This window comes from Sorex araneus, chromosome 1, assembly GCF_027595985.1.
Source record: "Sorex araneus isolate mSorAra2 chromosome 1, mSorAra2.pri, whole genome shotgun sequence".
NCBI lineage: Eukaryota > Metazoa > Chordata > Mammalia > Eulipotyphla > Soricidae > Sorex > Sorex araneus.
The window spans coordinates 395,951,919-395,978,450 of NC_073302.1; the positions used below are offsets into that span (position 1 = coordinate 395,951,919).

At 33.2% G+C, this 26,532-nt stretch overlaps 1 protein-coding gene across 1 annotated transcript in view; it reads left to right on the plus strand.

The window, feature by feature from the left end:
• The window catches only part of SEMA3A (semaphorin 3A), a 233,688-nt gene that overhangs the window by 110,903 nt on the left and 96,253 nt on the right, over positions 1 to 26,532 (plus strand). The window lies entirely within an intron of this gene.

Genomic DNA, 26,532 nt, shown 5'->3' on the forward strand with positions numbered 1-26,532 from the left:
AGGTCTAGCATATGACAGATAGCACTACAATCATTTGAGCTATCCACCTGACTTCTCTCCATTGTCCTTCTTTATTTATATCAGTCAACTTTTAGTACCAAATGTAACAATTCTAGAAAATTCATGTCTGGTTTATTGTCTTCAGAGTTTTAGGCAGATTCAAGGCATTATATATATATATATATATGTACATACATACGTGTGTATGTGTGTGTATGTGTGTACTTTATTCTAATGCATAAAGTATAGACTAAGAGTTCTTCACCCTTACAACTTTCATCTTTACAACTAGAAGACAAGTACTACTACATACCAATCCACAGAAAAACAATTATAATCAAGACAGTAGACTAGTATTTTTCAACTTTTCTACACCTGCTAACCGGTGATGATCTGTGGACAGGTCGTTGAAAATAACTGTGTAAACAAATTTTCTGCCCAGTCTTAATTTCCAGTCTTAAATCCCATACAAATAGAAATTTTTATACAAATAAGTTTATCATTAGTTTTCATTTCTTCTGCAATTAAGGAATGGATGGTTATCAGTGTTAAAGGGAAGGTTGTTTCACCATTCAAAGGAGTTAAGCAAAACAAAGCAAAGGAAACCAAAATAAGAAACATATCAATACATCTGCCTGGCCAATGCATCCAAACAAATGGGAAGAGTAACTTAAACATGAGCACTTCAATCATTTTCCTCTTGGAGTTATGGGACTGTTTGTTTCTAGAGTTGCTGATTTTTGTATTATTTTTTAAAATATATACCTTGGATATTATCTCTTTGTCAGATGTTGTGCAACTACTTAGCTACTTTCAGTAGGGTACCGTTTTATTATACAGATAGTTTCTTGCACTCTGAAGAAGCCTTTTAATGTAATCCTATTTTTTAATTTTTGCTTTTGTTTCAATTATTGATGGAGTCACCTCAAACAAAGACACTAAAATCATGAAATGTCCCTCTGTTTTCTTCAATATATTTTATGGTTTCTGAGCTAACATCTAAACATTTAGTTCACTTTTTATTAATTTTTCTGTATTGTGTGTTAGTTTCCTTATTATTATTACAAAATAGTTACCTGATTTTCATCTTTTCCATGTGAGTGTAAACTTTCGCTGAACTGCTTATTGATAAGATTTTATCTATTTTATGCTTTGGGGTCCTCAGTCAAAATCAACTGTGTATATATGTGAGGGTTTATTTCTGGAATTTCAATTCAATTCTATTGCTCTCTGTGTCTGTCTTTTATCTAATACTGTAATATTTTGATTGCTGTGGTTTTATAATGTTTAAGTTTGGGGAATGTGATGCCTCCCAACTTTTTCCACAGGATTTATTTGACTATTCAGTGTTTTTTGTGGTTTTATATAAATTAAAGCAATGTATGCTTTTGGAGAATGTTGTTGGAATCTTGTTATGGGTCACATTAAAATTTCATTAGCACTTTGTGTAAGGCAGCTATTTAGAAATATTATTTATTTAAAATGCAAGAAATGTATTTCCATTTCTTTGTACCTTCTATTTCCTTGAAGTTTGGCTTACAATTTTTGATGTTCAAACATGTGAGATCTTTCTGATGATTGAAAATATGTTAATTAGGTAGGTTGGGCCATACAAGCTCATGGCTTACTCCTTGTTCTGAGCTCTGGGATCTTCCTGGTGGGGCATGGGAGAACATGTAGGGTGCTGAGAATTGAACCAGGGTCTGCTGCTTGCAGGGCAAGCACCACACCCACTGTACTATCAGAGTGGCTTGAGAAATTTGTTAAATCAAATAAATTCTTGGTGATGGAATATGGGCACTGGTGAAGAGATGATTGTTCGAGCATTGTATAACTGAGACTTAAACCTTTAAAACTTTTGTAACTTCCCACATGGTGATTCAATAAAAGAATAAATTAATAATAAAAAATAAATGAGTAATACCAAGTTAACATGGTTATTCTAATTTTACAATGACAACTCTTAATTTTTTTAATATTAAAACATTACTTAGATTAAAGCACGCACTTGATCTTACATTGAATTTTGCTTCTGGGCATATGCTTATCAGTGTTTATTCAATGTTATTAAGTTCTGTGTCAACTTTGTCCTTTTCTTTACATTGTTTTTACATTTGAGTTGACTCTATTAACCAAGTTAACATGGTTATTCTAACTTTACAATTATAACACTTAAATATTTTTTTAATTAAAACATCACTTAGATTAAAGCACACATTTGATCCTACATTGAGTTTTGCTTCTGGGTATATGCTTATCAGTGTTTATTCAATGTTATTCAGTTCTGTGTTAACTTTGTCCTTTTCTTTTCATTGTTTTTACATTTGAGTTGACTCTACTCTGTAGGGAAAGCATGCTATTCTTATTTGTAAGCTATCTGCACACATATTTAGGCAAATTATCTGCAACCATTGTGTTATCAGTCCATTGTTTAAGGAGCATTAAGAAATTCATATTTCAGAAACAAAAGAGAAGGTGTTTGATGTTTTGCTTCAATTATTACTTTGTGACATTTTTAGAATTTTCACTTGTCAACATTTTTTGCTACAAAAAATTCAAATTGACTTGTCTAAACCCAAAACTGCTACAGTTTTATTTACAAATTTCTTGCCAACTTCTTTCCAAATCAAACTTTAGATTAACTTGTACCTTCTGTGCTTTCTCAAAAATAAAATTAATCTTTTATAATCTTTTATTTTTTTTATTCAAGACTAAATATGATCACATTTCAAAATCTTTTAACTATCTGCAATTTCCCTAGTTAAGATTCTGCAAGAATGTATATTTAGCTTTAAATCCTAAAATAATAATGGGATTTCCAAATTCATAATTCTATGATATCTTAGTCTAATTTCTATGTTGTTCTTAAATATTTCAAGATTGAATATTCATCTCGTTACTAACATATTTCATAACTTTTAAGGACAGTTTGATAGAACAAAAATCTTGCTTTCTAACATACAAATTTATATAAGATTTAAATATGTACTATTTTTGTTAGATTTGTATACTTAAATACATATGTTATATAATTTATATTTGAATAACTATGTATCTAATATATCTGGCATATTTTCATATCTGATATTTTTTAAACATTTTTTGGGGGTCACATCTGGCACTGTTCAGGGCTTACTCCTGGCTTTGTGCTCAGGATCCAGCCCTGGCAGTGCTCAGTGAACCATATGGGCTGCCTGAGATCAAACCTGGGTTGGCTACGTGCAAGGTACATCCTAGCTCCTGTACCTTCCTTACCTGTATAAGAGCTCAGGCTTTTATATCCCACAGTAGAGATGTATGGCTACATTGGAAGCATTCAATTAGCAAATTGAGCCTTATAATAAATTTACAATTAAAAATACTATAATGGATGAGGCCAGAACAATAGTACAGCGAGTAGGGCATTTGCCTTGGACCAGCAAACCTGGGTTTAACCCCCAGTCCCAAAAAGGTTCCTTGAGCCTTCCTGTTCCTCAGCTTTGAGCACCACTGGGTGTGGCCCCACAACAAACAAAAACAAGTTTAAAAAGTGCCAATAATGGAAGGACTGTCTTTTTACCAGGTGTTCTAGGTTATTTTATCTTATTTTATTTTCTATCATATTTTGGGTCACACCTGGCATTGCACTGGGGCTACTCCTGGCTCACCTACTCAGGAATTACTCCTGGCAGTGCTCGGGGGACCATATGGGATGCTGGGAATTGAACCCGGGTCGGCTGCATGCAAGGCAAACGCCCTAGCCACTGTGCTATTGCTCTAGCCCCTCTAGGTGATTTTAAACTACATATAGCTTTATGTGACATTTTAGTTAAGTCATTATAGGTTGTAGATTGTTAAATAGTTATCTAGTAACTGCACTTACAAATTAGTAATTTTAACATCATTCATCTATGAAATAATATTTGCAGTATGATGTTTGTCAAAACAGTAGTAGAAGAGTTTCATAGATTTGAATCCATGAAGTTAAATGAATTTGGTGAAGTATTTCAGATGAATTAGGTTTACTTTATTTTAAATTAGCAAAATTTGTAGCAGTTTTAGTAATCTGAACATTTGTAATGCATATACTTTTACAACTGCTCAACTGATAGCTGAACTTACATCTTGATATTTCACTCTTTTTAACAAGAAAGTATTTGACACTGCTCTGAAAACAGGCTGTCAAGTAGTGCTTGATATAACTATTTACACATAATTTTTTTACCAAATGATGTTCTTTTTCCTAACAGCTCTAAATTGACTCATCACTTGCTCTTAGAAAGATGATTACCTCAATGCTTTATTTTAACTCTTAGTATAAGCTCAAAAGTTAAGAAAATAGCTTTGCTTTTTCTGAACAAATAAAATCTTCTTTGTATTGTTTCAAATACTTAAAAAATAGCAGAGTGGAAATAATATCAGAGCAGTGACAAAGCCTTCTCACCAACAAAGAAAATATTTTCATTTTTTAAATATCAAACTAATATTTCATTCTTGTGTTTTTTTAATTAATGAATAGGAAGTTAAAAATAGGATTTGTGCATATCTTAATTTTTGTAAGTATATCAAATTTTGTTTTCAAATATAATTAAATATTTTTAAATATATGCTTATAATCAGGCTAAATACACAGTATGCCACTTATGTGGTATTAAAAAAAATTGAACGGTGCAAAAGATTAATTTTGCCCTTTTGTTACTTAGAATTTACATAGAACATGAAATCCCTGTAGTCCATTTTAAAATAAATCAAAATTATGAATTTATAGTTGATTAAAAATTAAAATGAGTTTTGTTCTCAGAACTACTTGGGTATTGGGCATCAGCCATATGTAACACATGTTATTTGGGGGAAAAATTAATGTACCATAAAGCAGTGTAAGTTATCATAGCTATATACAAAAATACACAGAACCTCCACTTTTGCCTGATTATTTAAAGTAATTCCAAAGTAGATTAATCCAATAGTAGAGTGATCTCAGAAAATAGGAAAGTACTGATAGAGAGAGAAACAAGAGTAAAACAAAACTATAAAAGCATAGATGGAGTCTAGTAATAGTAACTATACAACTGTGTTTACAGATGCTCAGAGATCAATGAGAAAAATTTGTTCAGAAAAAGTTTACATAGAGCAATAATACTAGAAATAAACCAACAATAAACTAGTTTTTAATTTCTCCCAGAACACTGTGTTGTATGATTTGTTTGTCCTTGACATTCTCATTTGGGAAATTTCTGTCAGAAAAGACTTCTATTGTCCTCATTTTCATTTTTATGTCCTCCTTATTAAAGTTAAATGGCCATATTTTTTTATGATATTGTCCTTTATAAATGCACAATAAATTTACATGAATGATTTATAAGTATCTGTTTGTCTTCTATCCAAAACTACAAGAATAGAATACAGATATTCTACCTCCCTTATTCGGCTCTGTTACAGCTCTAAAACATGAAGTGAAATCATTAAAAATGCTGTAGAAATTAATGATTATATGTCTAAACACTACATCAAGTGAATGTCTTACTTAATTGCTACAACAATCTAAATAGGCAGGTGGGACCTTTTTTTGTGTTTTGCTAATGAGAGGAGTGGGTATTAGAAAAGTTAAACCAAATCATGCATGAAAAAAGTCTCAAATAAATAGTATAAACTCAGATCTTTATAACTATTAAGTTGCCTGAAAGATAACTCAATAAGAATCTGTAATGGTATGGATGAGCACATAGGATTAGGTAAATATTTGCAATAATATGAAAAAATGGAGTCAAATAATTAAGATTAGGCCAAATTATGAGGACTTTTAAATGAAAGTAAATACATAAAAAATGAAAAGGTACTAAAGATTATTAAGCAGAAAATTAATAAGATAAAGGTAGGTTGTACGTAATTTTTAACTTCTAGTGGAAAATATGATGAAATAATTAAGATTAAGAGGGAAGAACATTGCAAATTTCTCCTGAGAAACTTAGTAGAAATCTAGAATTGATTCTATCACAAAAATACTTAAACGGTATAGATAAGAAAGAAATATGAGTTATTTTTTAAATTTTTTAAAATTTTATTGAATCACCGTGAGATAGTTACAAGCTTTCATGTTTGGGTTACAATCTCACAATGATCAAACACCCATCCCTCCACCAGTGCACATTCCCCATCACCAATATCCTGGGTATACCCCCCCTTTCCCACATTCCCCCTACCTCCATGGCAGACAATATTCCCCATCCTCTCTCTTTACTTTGGGGCATTATAGCTTGCAACATAGACAATGAGAGGTCATCGTGTTTGGTCCATTATCTACTTTCGGCTTGCATCTCCCATCCCAGCTGGTTCCTCTAGCCATCATTTTCTTAGTGATCCCTTCTCTATTCCATCTGCTTTCTCCCCTTTGAAGGAAGGTTATTTTTAAATGGTGTATAAATGAGCATATTAGAGATAGATAACAAAAAGCCAGGTAAGAGAAGATTGGAGAAGTTGGGCACAATAAAGGTGATTAATTGGTAGGTAATATACCAAAACGACACGTAAACTAATCTGATCAAGTGCATATAGAGCCATTTATATGGTACTTGCTATATAAAAAAATGCTCTTTGCACAAGAAATAAAAAGATTAATAACAATATGTGCTACAACTCTTAGAGAAACTTTAGGTAAGCTTTGCAAGAGATACAAATATGAAAATAGGCGTATTGCACAGGATTATTTATTTATTTATGTATATACTAGTGAATCACCATGAGGTACAATTACAGAATTAAAAACTTTCGTGCTTGCGTTCCAGTCATACAATGATCAAGTAATCATCCTTCCACCAGTGCCCATTCTTCACCACCAATGATCCCAGTATCCCTCCCACCACCCTCACTCCAACTCCCCCACCCCACCTTGCCTCTGTTGCAGGGCATTCCCTTTTGTGGTCGCTCTCCTTTTGGGTGTTCTGGTTTGCAATAGAGGTACTGATTGGCCATCATGTTCAGTCTATAGTCTACTTTCAGCACACATCTCCCATTAGGAACAGGTCCTCCAAATGCCCGTTACTTGGTGTTCCCTTCTCTATCTGAGCTGCATTTTCCCCAGGCATGTGAAGCCAGCTTACAAGCCGTGGAGCAAAACCTTCTGTATTGGGGGTGGGTGGGAGGGATACTGGGTTTATTGGTGGTGGAGAATGGGCACTGGTGGAGGGATGTGTTTGATAACATTGTATGAGGGAAAAACAAGCTCAAAAATGTGTGAATCTGTATCTATACCCTCATGGTGATTTACTAATTTAAGAATAAAATAAATTTAAAAAAAGAAAGACAGGAACATAGAAAGATTGCACTCATCTGTGGAATATAAAGTAACAGAATGGGAGACTAACACCCAAGAATATTAGAAATATGAGTTATTTTATGAAAAGATCAGAAATATTTCATAATTGGTAGTTAATTAAGAACTACTTAAATTGATAAGCAAAAATATTCTCTGGACTTTGAATATGTGTGTCAAATGGTAATTATTTTATTTATAATATTTAGAGTATCTTAGCACAATCTAGTTGATTATAAGACAAGAGAATTACTAGTATTGATAGGTGCAATGCTTGGTTTTTGCTGTTGTGGTTATAATGGGAAAAGAACATCAAGAACTGTCACTTAGGCAAGTAATGAACTGAAGGAGTACAGAAGTTGTGCTGTAAATTAGAGAATTAAGACATAGAAGTTCTAGATAATAATTAAGAATAAACTGCTATAAACTCAATGTCTAAACCTTAGGAAAATTTTTTTAATGAAACAAGGAAATAATAAAAAGAAAGAATGAAAGCAATCAAGACAGAATTGATATTTGAAGTATAGTTAAAATACAAAATCAGATCTTGAAGTAACCACTCATATAAAGTATAAATGCAGAAAGAATAGTTGGTAAAATATACTAGTCGAAGGGATTATATACAAAATTTAGCTATAAAATTTGGCAAAAACATAGAGACATACAAGTTAACAGGAGTAAATAAATTGCACAATTGGCTAAATGTATTCCCATAAGTCTAAAATATATTTTCTGGTAAACATTTTGCAAAAAAGCAAGACATCTGTACTTTACTACTTTATCATTTGTAATACATGCCACTGGTTATCACTTTTTAGTATATAAAGAAACAGGATCAGTAGCAGTACCACAAGATTAGAAATAATAATTACTTCCTTTCAGACAATTTTCTGAGTATATAAGTCACATGCTTTTCTTTGAATTAAAAATACATCAGTAGTGACCTGAATGCTTTAAGCCTATTATCTTCTTTTTTTTTTATTAGTGAATCACCATGAATTACAGTTACAAACTTGTGAACTTTCATGTTTTCATTTTGTTTATATCCCTCCACCAGTGAGCAGTCCCCTCCACCAATGTTCCCAGTATCCCTCCAACCCTCCCACCCCATCCCCCCCTCCCCACCCCACCTCTTCGGCAGGGCATTCCCCCTTGTTCTCTCTCTCTCTCTCCTTTTGGGTATTGTGGTTTGCAACAGAGGCACTACGTGGCCATCGTGTTTGGTCTATATTCTATTTTCAGAGTGCATCTCCCATCCCGTGCAGGTCCTCAAACCACACTTTACCTGGTGTTCCCTTCTCTATGCGAGCTGCCCCTTCCTCCAGCATGTGGGGCCAGCTTCCAAGACTTGGAGCCAACCTCCTGGTACTTATCTCTACTATTATTGGGTGTTCGTCTCCTATTCTGTTATTTAATTTTATATTCCACAGATGAGTGCGATCTTTCTATGTCTGTCTCTCTCCTTCTGACTCATTTCACTTAGCATGATACTTTCCATGTTGATTCACTTATATGCAAATTTCATGATTTCATCTTTTCTAAAAGCAGCATAGTATTCCATTGTGTAGATATACCAAAGTTTCTTTAACCAGTCCTCCATTCTCGGGCACTCAGGTTTTTTCCAGATTCTGGCTATTGTAAACAGTGCTACAATGAACATTCGAGTGCAGATGTCATTTTGACTGTACTTTTTTGCCTCTTCAGGATATATTCCCAGAAGTGGTATTGCTGGGTCAAATGGGAGCTCAGTTTCTAACTTTTTGAGGAGCGACCATACTGTTTTCTAAAAGGGCTGAACCAGTCAGCATTCCCACCAGCAGTGTAGGAGATTGTCCCTTTTTCCCCCACATCCACGCCAAAAAGGGTTGCTTTTGTTCTTTTGGATGTGTGCCATTCTCTGTGGTGTGGGGTGGTATCTCATAGTTGTTTTGATCTGCATCTCTCTGATGATTAGTGATGAAGAGCATTTTTTAATGTGCTTTTTTGCCATTCATATTTCTTCCTTGAGAAAATTTCTGTTCATTTCCATCCCCCATTTTTTTGATGGGGTTGGGAGTTTTCTTTTAGATTCCAACCAGTGCCTTGTATATCCTTGATATCAGCCCCTTATCTGATGGGTATTGGGTGAACATTCTTTCCCATTCTGTAGATTGTCTTTGTACTTTGGTCACTGTATCTTTTGCAGTGTAGAAGCTTCTTAGTTTAATATAGTCCCATTTGTTTATCTCTGTTTCCACTTGGTTGGTCATTGGCATGTCATCTTTGAATATACCAATAGCTTCAATGTTGCGGAGAGTTTTGTCAACCTTGTCTTCAATTATATTCTATTATACAACCTAAGTAGATAAACAGTTATAGTAAATTTAAGCTATAAATCACATATCAATAAAAATATATTAGCAAATTTTACTTATATGCCATGATCACAGAGGAGAAAGCAACCTTAAAGTATCACACTATTGGGTTCTAAACTCAGACTCAGGTGCTCAAATTCCAGATTCTATTAAGGTATATTATAGGACCTCGCATCTTCCTCTGTTCTCAGCTTGTGAACAGACCAGTGAGAGAGCAGACACAAGAGCAGTGGTAGTAATGTATGCAGAAGTCACAGCAAGTGCAACATGCTTTAAACTTTAGTTGTACATGCCTTGGCTCTGTGAAACAATCACACTGAGTGTCCACAGAAAGTTTCTAACAACAACAAGGCAGGGAAATAGGAGAAACAGCATTTGTCTGACCTTTTACCTGATCCTATGTGACTGTGTTGCCTTGGGAAACAATGGTAAACATCAAAATGAAAAATGAAAAATAATTTGGAAGTGAAGCATTCAGAGGTGATGATGTGTATTTGGGGGGTGGGACTTACTTGAAGTTCTCCCAGGTCTATGCATGGGTGTTGCTCCAAGACGTGTTTGGGGCCCCATGTGGTGCTGTCAGTCCACAGAGCCTTCTCTTTCTCCAGCCCCAAACGTTTATGTTCAGTGTGTTTCTCAACAAATTGAATGTCTTAGCTTTTAACAACCATCATTGTCTTCTCATAGCTCATTCAGATTTATTTATTCCATTTTAACTTGTTTCAGAAGGTGAAGAGAATATAAAATATTAAATAAGGGGTCGTATTCATTTTTAGAAGAGTAGTAGGCATGACAGCATTTAGAATACTATAAAGAGATGATTATGATGAAATCATTTTATGGTATGCGTGGTTACACATTTTTCCATATTCTCCAACTGTTTCTTCTCTGTTAAATAGAGTAGACAAAGTTTCCAAAATTTCCAGTTTTTTCTATAGTTTTTGACTTCTACACATGATTCCGGATATCCCTCAACTTAGCAGTAATCATCATTTTCTCCTCTCTTGATCTTGTGGCAGATTTTCATTTCCATCTGTGTTCATTCATTGCTGTCATCCCAGCCCACCAGTTACTTTCTTGCCTTAGAACAGTGTCTAAGATTTTACAACCAGTTTCAAAGCTCTTTGTAATATGATATCCACCCACATCTATATCTCATTTCCTAAAACACCCTCTCTCAGCTTCCCTTTGGTCCTCTTAAACTTGAATATAGTCTACTGGTGCAACTAGCCAAAAATATCTCATTCCAAATGTAGCATCCTCCCTCAATGATATTGACATATCTTTCTTTTTTTATTTTTAATCTTATTGAATCACCGTGAGATAGTTATAAGCTTTCATGTTTAGGTTATAATCACAGTGTTCAAACACCCATCCCTCCACCAGTGCACATTCCCCACCACTAATATCCCTGGTATCTTTATCCTTTATACTCCTGCCCCCACCAAATGCACATTGCCATTGCTAGGCATCACAATGCATTGGCAATATTTACTGTTCAATATACTTTAACTCCCAGCAGGCCTCTACATGACTGTTGACAATACATAACCATGTGTAGCAGTTTATAAGTATATTTTCAAAATGCAATAATTTTAATTATAAAAAATAATGTGCTGCTGAGAATGATTTCTGCCTTGTTTCAGATATTTTTGTTTTTTTACTTAGTAGTTGAGACACCTGAGGCAAGTATTTTCCTTTTTTAAAATTAAACAACTAAAAAGTTCCCAATTTTTAATTTTTCACTGCATGTACAACTTGTACATACTTGTGCATTAGAAAAAGTTTGAGTTTGATGGAAAAACAGAAAAATAAAAACCAAAACCACCTACATTTTAAATATATGCCATATCTGATGCGGTAAACTTAAGGGTTAGAAGACTCAATTCAAATTTCATAAATACTCTGTTTTAAGGACTAAATGTGAAATGAAGTAAAATAAAATATTTCTGTTTCATTTTGTGGTCATATTTAGTGGTGCTCAGGGTGTACTCTTAGCTCTGTGCTCAAAGATCATTTCTGGTGGTGCTGAGAAGGACTTATGTCGTGCCAAAGATCAAATCTGAGTCAGCCTCATGCAACGACAAACACCCTACCTGCTCTACTCTAGCTTTGGCCTTAGTGTCATTTTCATTTTAATTTTTAAAACCATAAAATAAAGTGATTTTCTAAAGAAATTATTTTGGATATTTGGGGGATGCCTTTTTTACAGAGCTACATAAAACCTCAACATATACACTGTAACCAACATATATGCTAGCTGAACTTGTACCAAATTCCTGACTATTCCAGAGTAGTATTTAGAATTTGAAGCATTCTGGGGTCTCTGCAACAGTACAGTAAATTGGGTGCTGGCCTTGCAAGCTGCTAACCTGTATTTGGTTCTTGGAATCAAATATGGACAATAAGCCCTGACAGGAGTAATCTCTGAGCAATGTCAGGTGTGGCACCACTCAGAAATACATAATTTGAAGAAAATTAAGTAAAATCAAAACAAAATTTACACAAAATGAACTCAACATATTACTTTCTGAGATATGGAAAATTGAAAAAAGTCAGATTATGCCAAAAGAAATTTTACAGAAAATTTTGTACACTTTTTCTCAATTTACTATTCAATATTCTAAAAAAGGTGATAGGAATCTTTTATTTTTCAAATTTCCTACATAAAAATTTATAGAAGACGTGTACAGAATTATGATTCGGTAGTTGAAAAGAGTTTTCTACCTTTTAATTATTGACACAAATCATAATTTTACTTTAATTTTAAATAAGGTATAAAATATTTTACAATCACCATTTTTCATGTATTCAAAATAATTTGAAAGTTTATACAGAAACAGTGACCAGTCATCTTTTTGCGGTCTCTATTATCAATTGTTTTGTTCCATTTTGTTTTTTTTTGTTTTGTTTTCTATTTGTGTTTAAGCTTTTGAACAAACTGTAATAGAAGTCTTCAGGGTAAGGCAACGGTTTTGTACACTTTTTCTCACAATGAACTGTAGCATGTTGTCTCATTAATTACTCCCTTAAATATTATTTAATTATGGAAATAAAAGTAATCACACTTAGATATTTAAAAGAACTAGAGTGAGATATGAAGAACTGAAAAAATGCCACTGTAACTAGAGTCAAACAAAGAAAATATCAAGTCAAACAACTTAAAATCAGCTAATATTTCACTGAAAAGGTCGGTACATCTAAGCCTGCCACCCACACACCACCTGTATGATCTATCATGCTCAGTGAAGCATAAATCAAGACTTGAATCAGATCAACAAAAATAAACATAGCATAATTGCTAATAGAAATTAGATGTTGCTTGTATTGTACATATAGAATAATGCAGTTACAAAATTAACTTTGAAGTTAGGAATAAATATTTAACAGAAACCCACAATAGTTATCAAAGAAAAAGGGCAGGGCAGTTTTATGGAATAGTTTTCTAAACTGAAATATTGAATCATCACTTATTGTCTCTGAACTACATTATTGTTTTTCTTTTTCATAGATTATATTTTATAAGTAATGTTGATCAATCCAAGCTATCTAGTTTGCTATACTTTATTACTCATTATTTCCACACTATTAGTCCACTTCAGACTGGGCTATTCACATTCAAACATACTTAAATCATCTGTTCCATATTTTAAAAAATTTATATTTATTTTATATTATATTTATATAACAAAGTATGAAGAGATATATGACAATTTACAGTAATTTTACTATTCTCAGTGTTTACATGTATCAATACACTAGTCATCTAGAGCTTTATGTATACTTTTATATACACAAAGCTTTATATATATGTGTATATATATACACACACACACATATATATAAAGCTTCTTAGTGGCAAGGATTAAAATCTGTTTCTTAAAACTATAAATAGTTATGAATAATTTTAGTAAGGTATAAATTGAACTTTCAACTATTTAAAACAATTTGCAACAAAGATTTATTATGTGAGTCATATACATACAAAGAGGTGTAAAGCCATACCTTTGAAATTTTGTTGGATTGCTAACCAACTAGTCATAAATAAATGCAAGTTAGAAAAAAGAATGTTAAAAATTTCCAACTCATGCAAAGAGTAATTTTAGGTACATAGGACTGGAGTGATACCACAGCGGGTAGGGCATTTACCTTGCACGTGACCGACCCGGGTTTGATTTCTCCTTCCCTCTCGGAGAGCCCAGCAAGCTATTGAGAGTATCCCTCCCACATGGCAGAGTCTGGCAAGCTACCCGTGGCATATTCAATATACCAAAAACAGTAACAAGTCTCACAATGGAGACGTTACTGGTGTCTGCTCTAGCAAATCGATGAACAATGGGACTACAGTGACAGTGAGTTAATTTCCAGCATCAAACATCTTAATAAACCGGGCTCTGCCATGTGGGTGAGATACTCTCGGTAGCTTGCCGGGCTCCCCAAAAGAGACAAAGGAATCAAACCCGGATTGGCCGCGTGCAAGGCAAACGTCTTACCTGCTGCGCTATTAGAGGTAATAATTATTGTTTTAATGAAATTTGAAATATAAACATCTATTTTGATTTGGGCTTTATAAGCAGCTAATAGCTATGTCATAGTTTCATATTTATCTTTTACTTGTGTGAAACTTTTCCTGTATTTTAAGTGTGATAATAAATTTCTTGCTTTAATTTGACTTCAATTGTATAGATTTTCAAAGGCAAAGGAACACAATTAAAGAAAAATACATTTTAAAGAATATTTCCACTTGCAAAATTATTCTCTGAAACTTATTTTCTCACAAAGAATTGAGAGACTTACCTCTTTTTCATCACATTTGCAAAATAATACATTTTTTTCAAGACCAGAGAGATACTATTGCATGTAAGGTGCTTGCCTTGCACATGGCCAACCCAAGTCCTAAGTATAGAGCCAGGAATAAACCCTGAGCACTGCAAAGTGTGGCACAAAGCAAAAACAATATATTTCTTAAGTCTTTGCTAATTTTCAGAAAGAAAATCGTATATTTACATCACAGAATTGTGACAATATTTGAGTTACAAGAATATGCTAAAACAAAGCTTGCTATATATAAAATATATTTTTACTTGTTACTTCCCAGATGGTATCAATTAAAAAATCTGCATATCTGTTCATCTTATAATACATATGTTCTATTGACATATTTGTATTTGAGTTGATAAACAGTCAACTGTATCTCATCATAGATATTAAAAATAAAACATAAGAAGATAAAGGAAGTAGCTGAACTTTCACAATGTATGATAAAAGACTAATGCTTTATAAAATTATAAGATGACAAAAGACAATTATAGTTTGAACACAGAAAGCTGCAAATGCACAAGGAAAGATCATACAGATTATTCTAATACTATATTTTTTGTGTAACATTACTTTACGCTGACTGATCTCATTGTACCAGGTCTCACTGGATCAAACATCATAGACCAATTTGCTCATGTTCTGGAAATTCTCATTCTATCCAAGATAAAATTTTCCCTTTCATTGTTACATACCTTGGGAATTAAGATCATTCATAGCTAAATAATTATACCATGACAGGTATGTGATATCTGCATAAACTCAAATTAAGCTCCTATTAAAAACATAATATGCATGAAGTATGCGCACATGTGCTTTCTGTTTTCCTTGGTTCATACCATTAATTTTAATGATGACAAAAAGCAGATGAATTATGTCACTGATCTTTGTTTGTGGAACTAGATAAATTCAGGTTCTTTAAATTTAAAGGGCAAATCCTATTCAATCCAGCTGTAAGAACTGTATGCATGTACACATTGATTTTAAGAGAACAGTGAACTAAGTGATTCTAACTTATTGCAAACATAGAAACAAAGTGATTTAATGTACTTTTCCAAAACTAATGTTAGAATAGTTTCATTATTCTACATATTCTCACTATATTAATAAAATTATATAAGAACTTGATTACCATTGTGTTACCAGTCACCATCAATTAATTCTTGCTCTATTATATGCATGAACTAAAATTGTATGCCAAGTTGAATTTAGACATTACTTTTAGCACTTTACATATGGGATATATGCAAGAAAGAACAAAGTGTTGCAAATAAAGTGCAAGAAAATTAGCTTTTTATCATCTATCTATTACTGTTTCTAGAAACAGATTACCTGGATCTGTATAGTATGTGATTTTAGACAGTTATTGTTCTTTCTTTGTGATTTTTATCACAAATTAGCATAATCACAATATATTGTGAGGATAAATAGTGAATACATATATTTAAACAGTACTTAGGGGAGTGTCTTTGACTAATAGTTATTAGCTAGTAGATATTAGCTGTGATTAGCAGAAATATGTTATCAGCATGTTTTTAGAACAATATGTATTTATGATTACAATGGAGAAAATTTCTATATGACTTAAGTAGCTTTAGCACTGTCTGTAGCACTGTCATCCCGTTGCTCATCCATTTGCTTGAGCAGGCACCAGTCACGTCTCCATGATGAAACTTTTATTACTGTTTTTGGCATATCAAATATGCCGCAGGAAGCTTCCCAGGCTCTGCTGTGTGGGTAGATACTCTTGGTAGCTTGCCGGGCTCTCTAAGAGGGACAGAGGAATCGAACCCGGGTTGGCTGCATGCAAGGCAAGTGCCTTACCTGCTGTGCTATCGCTCCAGCCTATGTTAATAGGTATCATATCATAATCCTTGAGGATATTCTCTAAAGTATTTACATTTCATAGAAAACAATATCGACATTACAGAAAACCAAAGAAACTTGTTCTAGGGGGCTGGAGCAAGAGTACAGCAGGTAGGCATTTGCCTTGCACACAGCTATCCCAGGTTCCTTGGCATCCCATATGATCCACTGAGCACTGTCAGGTGTAATTCTTGAGTACAAAAACAGGAGTAACTACTGAGCATCACTGGGTGTGGCCCAACCCTCAGCCCCCCAACACACAAAATAATATTTTTTTAAAAAAGAAATGAGAAAACATATAAAAAAGAAACATGTTCTAGAATTATCAATTAATGGCACAGAATATAGATTTGATGATCCATAACTAATAAAAATTTCACCACTTCCACCTTGAAATTCAAACAGATAAAACTCTACATCACAGAAAAGTCATATGACATCTATGAAGACAAGTGATAAGACTTGACTGTACTAATGAAATGCTTGAGTGGTGCAATAGAAATTGAAACCAGTGAGGCCAGACACAAAATCAATATTTAAGTTCAACCTGCAGGTGAATTTTATATGACTTTCATCTATCCTATGATTTTGTTGTCTTTATTTCTATTTTAGACTTTAAGAATTTCTCAGAAGCAAAATTCGTATGTGGTAAAATCCTGAAGAAATATATAACTATACCTAACATAGTATAACAAAATTCTGACAGTTTACCTTTTTATTGAACTTATCTTTAATAAGTTTCTATTTTCAATGAGCAATCATTTACTTGGAGCATTTTTTTGCCTTAATATGGAAAAAGATAAAATTCTAATACTATGAGGCTAAAATTACAACATAAGCAAAATTTAATACATTATGATCAGGTCATAAAATTCTGCTTCTATTGTATCACTGTCATCCCTTTGCTCATCGATTTGCTTGAGCAGGCACCAGTAACGTCTTCACTGTGAGACTTGTTTGTTACTGTTTTTGGCATATTGAATACGCCACAGGTAGCTTGCCAGGCTCTGCCATACGGGCGAGATACTCTCAGTAGCTTGCTGGACTCTCTGAGAGGGGAGGAGGAATCAAACCCAGGTCAGCAGCGTGCAATGCAAACACCCTACCCGCTTGCTTCTTAAAAAATATTTTTAAAAAAATTAGCATTAGGTCACAGGGACCTGATTTGCATTTTTTTTGTATCTTCCCAAAATTTATATTTAAATAATTTTTTCTCATAGGCATATTTTTGTGAAGTTTATTGTTAGTAATTTCTTTTTGTTGAGAACCAAAGAATTTTGCTAGCAACTAACTTGAATAATTATGAAAAATAAATACATTTTATATTTAAATATACTTAAATATACCATAAAATCAAGTTTTCATAATTGGAATAGCAGAGGGAATAGAACAGAAGTTCAAAGCTGAATTCACAAAAATAAATTAATTCCTACATATAATAGTGGGAAGATAAACTTGAAAATGAATATAGCTATACCCTGTATTTACATTTAAATTAAATGTACATTAAGGAGAAAGACAATGAACAACAGAAGCAAATATCTAAGTCCAGAATGATAAGCTAGAATCACACTTTGTTAGAAATGGAAAAACTCCAAACAAAAACTAATTTAAAATCTCTTACCACGACTGCATACATTTAATTAACCCTAGATATTGCTTATAAAAAGAATCTATGCTTAACTTCATTTTTCTTCAGGATAAAGCACATAGTTGTGCTAAAATATCAAAGGGTTTCTGATGCAGCGGAAGTTAAGAAATGTGAGCTACAAAGAAGCTAAACAACTGAACCAAGTCACAACATACAACATACAAAATTCCTTCAAAGTGCTGTAATTGTAATAAGACCTAATTCTCCCGTCCCTCAGGAATGGCAATAGTTCTCTTCCTGCCACCAAGCTCATGTGTCTCTAAATTATTCTACACATCACTGGCAGATTCATCAAAATACTTCACTTTCTTTGATGTTATTGTTCTAAAATGAAAATTATCACTGTCACGGACACCTTTGTAACACAGACTGAGTTTGTTCTGGCACAGAAAACTTTCCACAGTTGATTTTGTATTTTTCACCCTGATCTCTTCCTATATGTACACATTCTGTCTAAACTCAGTATCTTTTGCAATATGATTTATATTTATGTTGAGAGATTTTGTTCATGGTGTTTCCTTTAGACAAAATAATATGCTGCCTCTCTGATTTCTTCTGCCCTTTATCTATAAGCTGCTCTGATCTTTTTTACCCACACCTAATGTATACATCGCATGTATTCACAGATCTATCTCTGTCTAATATACATATTACAATAGTTAGATGGAATAAAACCATCCTTCACAAAGTGAAATATAAAGTTATGTCAAAAAGTGACTGGGGGGATAGTAGAGTGGTTAAGGAACTTGCCTTGCATGCAGTTGACCTGGCTTCAGTTCCCCTGTACCCATTATGGTCCCACAAAGCCCTACCTGGAGTGATTCCTGAGTGAAAGCCGAGAATATGCCCAGAATACCACCAAGTATAGCCCCCAAACCCAAAAGAAATTTAATTAACTGAAGTCATATATCCCATCTTAAATTTACATAGCTTCCATTTCCCACTACTTGAGGAATGTCACAGAATATTTAGGGCAAGCATACTTTTTATATGTGTTAAACATTTTATATTTCCAGGGTGATATTACAGTGGGCAGGGCACTTTTGCTTGCTGCTGACCTAGGTTCAATTCCTGGCACTACCAGGAGTGATCACAGAACACAGAGCCAGGGTTCAGGCCTAGCTACCACCCAAGAAAAACCTTACACTGGTAAAGAGTATTGTTAAATTTGAACTCCAATATATTAATTATATGAATATGAGTATTGTATGAAAAACGTCTTGACTTTTTCTCTTTAAAACTGATTTAATAATGGACAAGTCGCTTGAAAATTTGTGAAATAATTATTTGCTTTCAGCATGTGTTCAATCTTAAGTAAAACTGTAATCATTTTATAAACATAATACCATAATGTGACTTATTATAGCATTGCTATATAATTTCTGTTCTAATTTCTTGTATGTTCCTTAAAGTACACAATTAGACTTTTCACCTTTATATGCCAAATATCAACCTTACTAAGTCACAGCTCATTATTTACTTAATGTATCAACATTTATATTATAATTTTAAGATATATATACTATAAAGTTTCTAAAAATATGGTAAAATCATGATAAAATTATAACTTTTATGTGTAGAAAATTCATTTAAGAAAGCTACATATCTTCTCCAGTTTGTTGTTTCACCTGCTTACTACCCACAGATATTTGAAGAAATATTTGAAGTAATTCCTATTAAGTGAAAATTGGTCAGGTAATTGAACTGATACGATGCACAGGAGATATGTAGCTCTTATCAGAAAGGTTTTTAGAGTTTTTCAAAGAAAGATTTTAATGATTATTTCCTCCAATAAGGAAGGCTTTGTTAAGAGAAGTAAGTCAAAATAAACTAAATATTAGTATTAAATGAGAATTATAAGACCCAATAAAATCTAAGTATTTTTTTCCTTACCCATTTTTGGCTTGAGAACCACACACATAGATGTTCTGAACTTGCTCCTGGCTCTGCACTCAGAAATCACTCCTGGTGGTGCTCCAGGGACTTTATGGGGTGATGGGAATTGAATCTGGTTTGGCTTCGTACAAGGCAGTATCCTATATGCTGTTCTAACTCTTTGGTCCTAGTAAAATTTAGAAAGTACAGCAGGCAAGATGCTTATACTGCTCGCACTGGAACACCACACCCCAAGGTCAGTCAAGACTTCTGGGACAATTGCCTAAGGGCAGAGCCAGGAGTGAGCACTGAGAAGTTGAGTATGATCCAACAATAAAACAGAAAATTTTTCTTTTTCTCACAGGTTTATAAAAACTGTTTCTTTAGGGGCTGGAGCAATAGCACAGCGGGTAGGGCGTTTGCCTTGCACTTGGCCAACCCGGGTTCTATTCCCAGCATCCCATATGGTCCCCCGAGCCTCGCCAGGAGTAATTCCTGAGTGCATGAGCCAGGAGTAACCCCTGAACATCGCTGGATGTGACCCAAAAACAAAAAACAAAAAACAAAAAAACAAAAAAAAACTGTTTCTTTAAAGTTATATTCATTGTCATTGAATTTTATTTTATCCTTTTTAGCAAGAGCAAGCTCATATTTGATGATTATACCAAATATTAAAGTAATTTAATAGTATTATATATAACAAAAATGTTTCATACTTTTGAAAACCCATTTAAAACTTAGTTTAAGATTTGGATATTTTTACCCTGACTTCTAGCACAGAATTGTACTTATATTTGCATCAGATCTGTACATTATTATGTCTTAGAAATCAGGGCACATTCTTGTATTTTCTTGAATTTTGCTTATTCCAATCAGCCAAATAGTTATCTTTTCATTCACTCATTCATCCATTCATTCTCTTATTAAATTTTAACTGAATGCCTAACTCTTAGTATCTGTAAAATATATAGTATGATTCTTCCACTGTCTCAAAGAAATAAAAGTAAAAAGAAATAAAAGAAGATACACCATGATCATTGAAGATCATGTTAAAAGATAGCAAATAAATTCCTGTGCATGTTTCATGGAGGGGAAAAAATGTGCTAGGAAAAATCAATGAACCTTTAATGTACCCAGTAGCATGACCTACACATGAAATAGTGGGCACAGTTTGTACCTTCATTGATTAGGGAAAAGTGACTGAAATGGAGAATGATATATAAGAAAACACAGAACTTCCATTAAACATTTTAAAACAGGTCCGCTAGTTAATAAAAATAAATTTTAATACTACATCAGTGTTTTTAGCATAATCATTGTAGATTGCAGAGATCTGTTCTATAAAGGTGGTCTGAGAACATTTTTCTACCTGAAGTTCTTCTGATTGTTTATTCTAACATTGTTTCTAAGGATTCAGAATCTAATACTGTGGTTTTCAATGGATTTCCCCAAACTGTGGAAGAGATTGTATAAATGCAGTTATACTCACAAGTCTCATTTAACTATCAGGTACTTCATGTAGAAATGAAAATTTATATACCAGTTAAATAATGACATGTTTCTCATGGCTAAAATATTGCATAGCACAGATATACAGTCACCTTTTTAGGAGCAGTCAATTCCAGATGAATTTGACCTACAAAAGACTCTCTGTTGAGTGAAGTACTGTATGCCACAATATTTCCTGTGAGATTCTGTTACATCCTCATTGCTGAAGTCAATAATTTTACCCTGTGTAGTCATTGCCTATGCACTACTGCTAATTAGGATATATACAAAAGACTTTAATAAATTACATCCCAGGAATTTGAGGATTTCTCTCAGGAACTGGCTTTTACATTAATCCTTAAAAGAAGGGAAGTTCACCCTGCAGTTTAGGAGCGAGGGTGAGAGGATGGAGGCAAGGAGGAGAGAGCTATTTCAGGCAAAAATGAGGAAAAACCTGGTATGACCAGGGAATGCTTGATAATTAAAAACAATTGGCAGATAAAAATAATGTTGCAAAGAGATGGAAGGGAGAAAGAGAGCTTTAGAAGAATAAAATAGTTTCTTACTCCAAATCATCTAAGCATATAGAATTATATACTTATATAGTTTCCCATGCTTTTTTAAAAGCTAAACATCATTTATGGTTTAATCATTAAATAAAACACTAAAATTGCAGCTTTGTTAGATAAATTTATTACTTGGACAAGATTGAGATTGAAGAAATTTATTGCAATGATGTCACCAATGGTTTATAATTTATAAGACTTTGGATTAGACATTAGCACAGTTATTATTTCCTCTAATGCCTTACCTCACCACAAACTAATAACATTCAGGAAATCCAGAAGACAAAGGGAAAAAAAGTGGTCTTGAAAGCTAAAAATAGTTGCTGAAAACTGATGCAATCATGTAATAAAATATGGCACAATAACTTACATGATATGTTCATAATATCTGCTAAAGCTATTAGAGTCCATGCAGCTAGATTTTTTTATTCAAGTATGACTAAAAATGAAACCATTTTGGCCCGAATAAGACACATAAGATATGAAGTTTAACTGTGTACATTGGCCTTCAGATTTTTGGTCTTATTACTTGCACATGTGATCTATTTAACAGATTGGGTAGCAGTCAGATTTCAAAAAGCCTTCCAAGTATATTGATAGTTAGCAGTGTAATATGTCACACATGACAACACAGTGTCAGTGTATAATTATATTATCAAAGAACTGTTTCAAAATGAGTTATTATTTCACACTTCTAGTGATCTCATTCATAAGATAACAGCAATAGCAAAGTAGGTATCTTTATAGTTGATAATATTAGTATTCCTTATTGAAGTATTTTGCATATGTTCTATTTCAAAATATGTTTTAGAAACGTTTTTCCCTTTGGGTTTTGGTGCTACAACTGGTGGTGTTCGGAGCTTACAGCTGTCTCTGCACTCAGGGATCATTTTTAGCAGGTTCAGGGTGTTGGGAATCGAACTTGTTTTGGCAATATGCAAGGGAAGTACCCTAACTGTTGTCTGTTGCACTGGCCTTGAAAAAAATATTTTTCATTCAATTTAGGTTTAGTTTTTATAAAAAAATGACTCTTTTCATTTTGAGGGATAAAATTATGGACACCTATTTTAAACATTTGTTTAAACTTCCACTGCTGAAATTTAAAAGTAATCATTTTCCCATAGCATAAGAAGTATCAAGATATTTTCAGACTATAATGAATAGATTTTATTGTGAAAGTAAAGCACTTCAGAAGTGTACTTAATAATATTTTGAGAACATACCACTTTATGTGTATCATTATGATAAATAAATATCAACACTACAAAATTATTCTATCTTCTTTTTAGAAATGAGGAATACTGGTTTCAATAAAGGATTCGGATTGCCTGAGGCCTTTAGGTACTAAATAGCAGAGTCAGAGATATGCATGCCTACACTATTCAACTTCATTGAACCCCATTAATATATTTAGCACTATCTTCCTATTGTTCATCAATTTGCTCGAGCGTTCGAGCGGGCACCAGTAACGTCTCCATTGTGAGACTTGTTACTGTTTTTGGCATATTGAATATGCCACAGGTAGCTTGCCAAGGCTCTGCCATGCTGGCAGGATACTCTCGGTAGCTTGCGGGCTGGGTATAAATTTACACTGCAAACATTTGTATGTTGAAAAAAATATATTTTCATATCCACTCAGAAATCTAATTATGTCAGTGTCCCTCACTTGAAAAGGAAATTCAATCTTCATCTTTTGGTAAGAGTATAAAAGGATATAGAAGTATTACATAGTATATACACAAAAAAATGACTAAGAGTTATAGTTAAAGGGGAAAAAAAAGGAAGGGAGAGAAGACCAGCTTTGGATACGATACCACATATCATGAAAAAAGATAGGTTTTCATCTTGTTTCAAACTATAAATGACATATTGAACTTTTATTTCTGTGAGATCTAATCCATTGCCCTTGTAAATCAAAAGTTCAGCAAAAAGTTGGAAATGATTTTTATCTCTTTGACATTGTTCTATTACCAAATTAGTCTTACTATCCTAGACATAAAGTGCACCATACTTTGTGGCTAGGCAATGATTTGTTAGTAATTTAATAAAATATCTAGAAAGACACAGTATTTAGAGCAATATTTATACAAATATTTTCTATTTTTTTCTTTTTAAAATTTTTGGATCATACCTCGGTGTGTTTAGGGTTTAATCGTATTTCTGGATTCAGGGATCGCTTCTGACACGGCTTGAGACACAGTATGAGGTGCCAGAGATCCAACTTGGTTTAGCTGTGTATAATGCAAGTGACCTTCCTACTGTATCTTCTCTCCAGTCCCTGTAATAATATTTTCATATATCCCATCACAACGTTCTATTGCTTCATTTATCTGTTAGAAGTAATTGAATAAACAAATTTTAGTAGTATCCTATATGATTTCAGAAGTAAACTCTTGATCACATACTGATTATGTTCCTTTTGGATTAGTTCCTAATTTTTATCAAAATGTATGCTAATATTACTTAAGAGATTCTTCTATACTTGTTCTTAGTATGCCAATAAGTTTCACAGGATTATTTTAATATTTAAATAGCAATATATATATATTTACAAACAACATTACATTTTAGTGATTTTATAAGCATTTAAATAATCATTCCTTTAAAATATACCCCCAGTGTGCCAGAGCAATAGCACAGAGGGTAGGGTGTTTGCCTTGCATGTGGCCGACCCAGGTGATCCCCAGCATCCCATATGGTTCCCCAAGCACCACCAGGAGTAATTTCTGAGTGCAAAGCCAGGAGTAACCCCTGAGCATTGCTGGGTGTGACCCAAAAAGCAAAAAACAAACAAACAAACAAATAAAATATACCCCAAAATACTTTTGTTCTTTCAAATTTACCAATGTAATAGAGTGGTTTGGAAGGGGACCTTGAGCCAATAGTAGAGAGATGGTGATGATGGTGATGATGGTGATGACCATGAAGTTGGGAAATTACCTGAAATTCTATTGTTGACAGTACTGTAAATAATAGTGCCAAAATATAAACAAATACAATAAATGGAAATGTTATAATAATTGTAGCAAATGTATTAGTAGTTCATGTTCTATTGTTAGAATGGTTATATATGCACAATTAATAGAATAAAAATAGACTGAATTTTTTCTATTGATGCTCTAAAGTATTGAATCATCTTAATAAATCAGTGAAGTTAAATATCACTTTCAGCATTGACTTAAAGGACTCAAATCTTGAGAGATATTACCTAATAATGAGCAAAGAATCAGACTTCATTATTTTTTTCATCCTAGCTCGGATCCTGATTTAGCGGTTTTTCCTTCTACAATTTAGCATAGTTGTGAGAAAGTCCATCAATTATCACACAGTTTAAAATTTAGAACTCAGTTAAGGACTGTCATTGATAGTGGGTAGCTAATGGTCAAACTCAGAGTCATTGTGAGAAAGAATAAAATTGTTCATTGTTATATACAGTAATAAAAAGGAATAACACTTTTGGTTTGCTTCCTTTTTTGTTTTATTTCCTGTCTAACTGAAATGCATTTTCAGAGTCATAATTTGAAGCCATGCCATTAGCTCCATCAGAGATATTAAATGCTAAATAAAGCAATCCTTACAGCTCATAAAATGGATATCACTTACTATTCCAAGATGGTAGAAAAGACTTTCACATGCTAATAGAAATATTGCAGTGGTGGGGGGGGGAGAGAGAGAAGAGAGAGAGAGAGAGAGAGAGAGAGAGAGAGAGAGAGAGAGAGAGAGAGAGAGAGAGAGAGAGAGAGAGAGATTTTATTCAGTCTGTGGACAAGTTAATGTGTTACTGGAAAAGGTGTATATATCCTGCCCTACTTAAATCCAAGATATCTTGTGAAATTTGTTTTCACAAGTCCCTCTGGTCATGAGCTTAGACACATAAATTTCAATAGCTAGACAAACTCTGATGATGGGGTGTCAGGCTACTTTCTTAGTAAGACTTTTGTTATAGTGATATTGGCATATTTTCTATTTCAGGAATTGTACATATTTCTGTGTAGTTAATTTTCACTCCAGGGTCTTGCTCATTGATTCTCATCTTTGCAAACTTCCCTGTGATGAGCATTCATCATCTCTGTGTTTATGATTTAATGACCACCTCTCAGCATACCTCTCCACATATACAATTTGCCATTTGTCACTTAAAAAATATGCTAAGGATAAATTCAGGAACTTCCCAACTTGCATAATTTAAAAATGCTTAGAAGCATATAAGAAACAAAGGTATAGGCATAAGAATGGGAAAAAATAATACCTATGGCTATTTAGCATTTCTGTCTGAAAAGTACACACCAGAAAGTTAAAATGCTGTGTTTTGTTCTAGGCATATAAGACAGCAGACTGCTGTTTTTTTTTTCCTTAGGTGAAGGAGGAAAAAAAATAGTGATTATTATTTAAATTTATATGTTTTTTATCAAGAGCTATTTGGGAAACTTAGTCATACCTATGTTATAAACTTATTCCTCTTATGACTTTTTTGTTTATATATATATTACTTGAAATGTGCTACTAAAATAACCAAACTGAATAGAGATTTTCTCCTAATAGTTAATTTTAATCCATATAAATAATTTCCCCATCTTGAAAGTTTACATGAATAATAATGCTCATTGTTGGTGGATATGAATACGT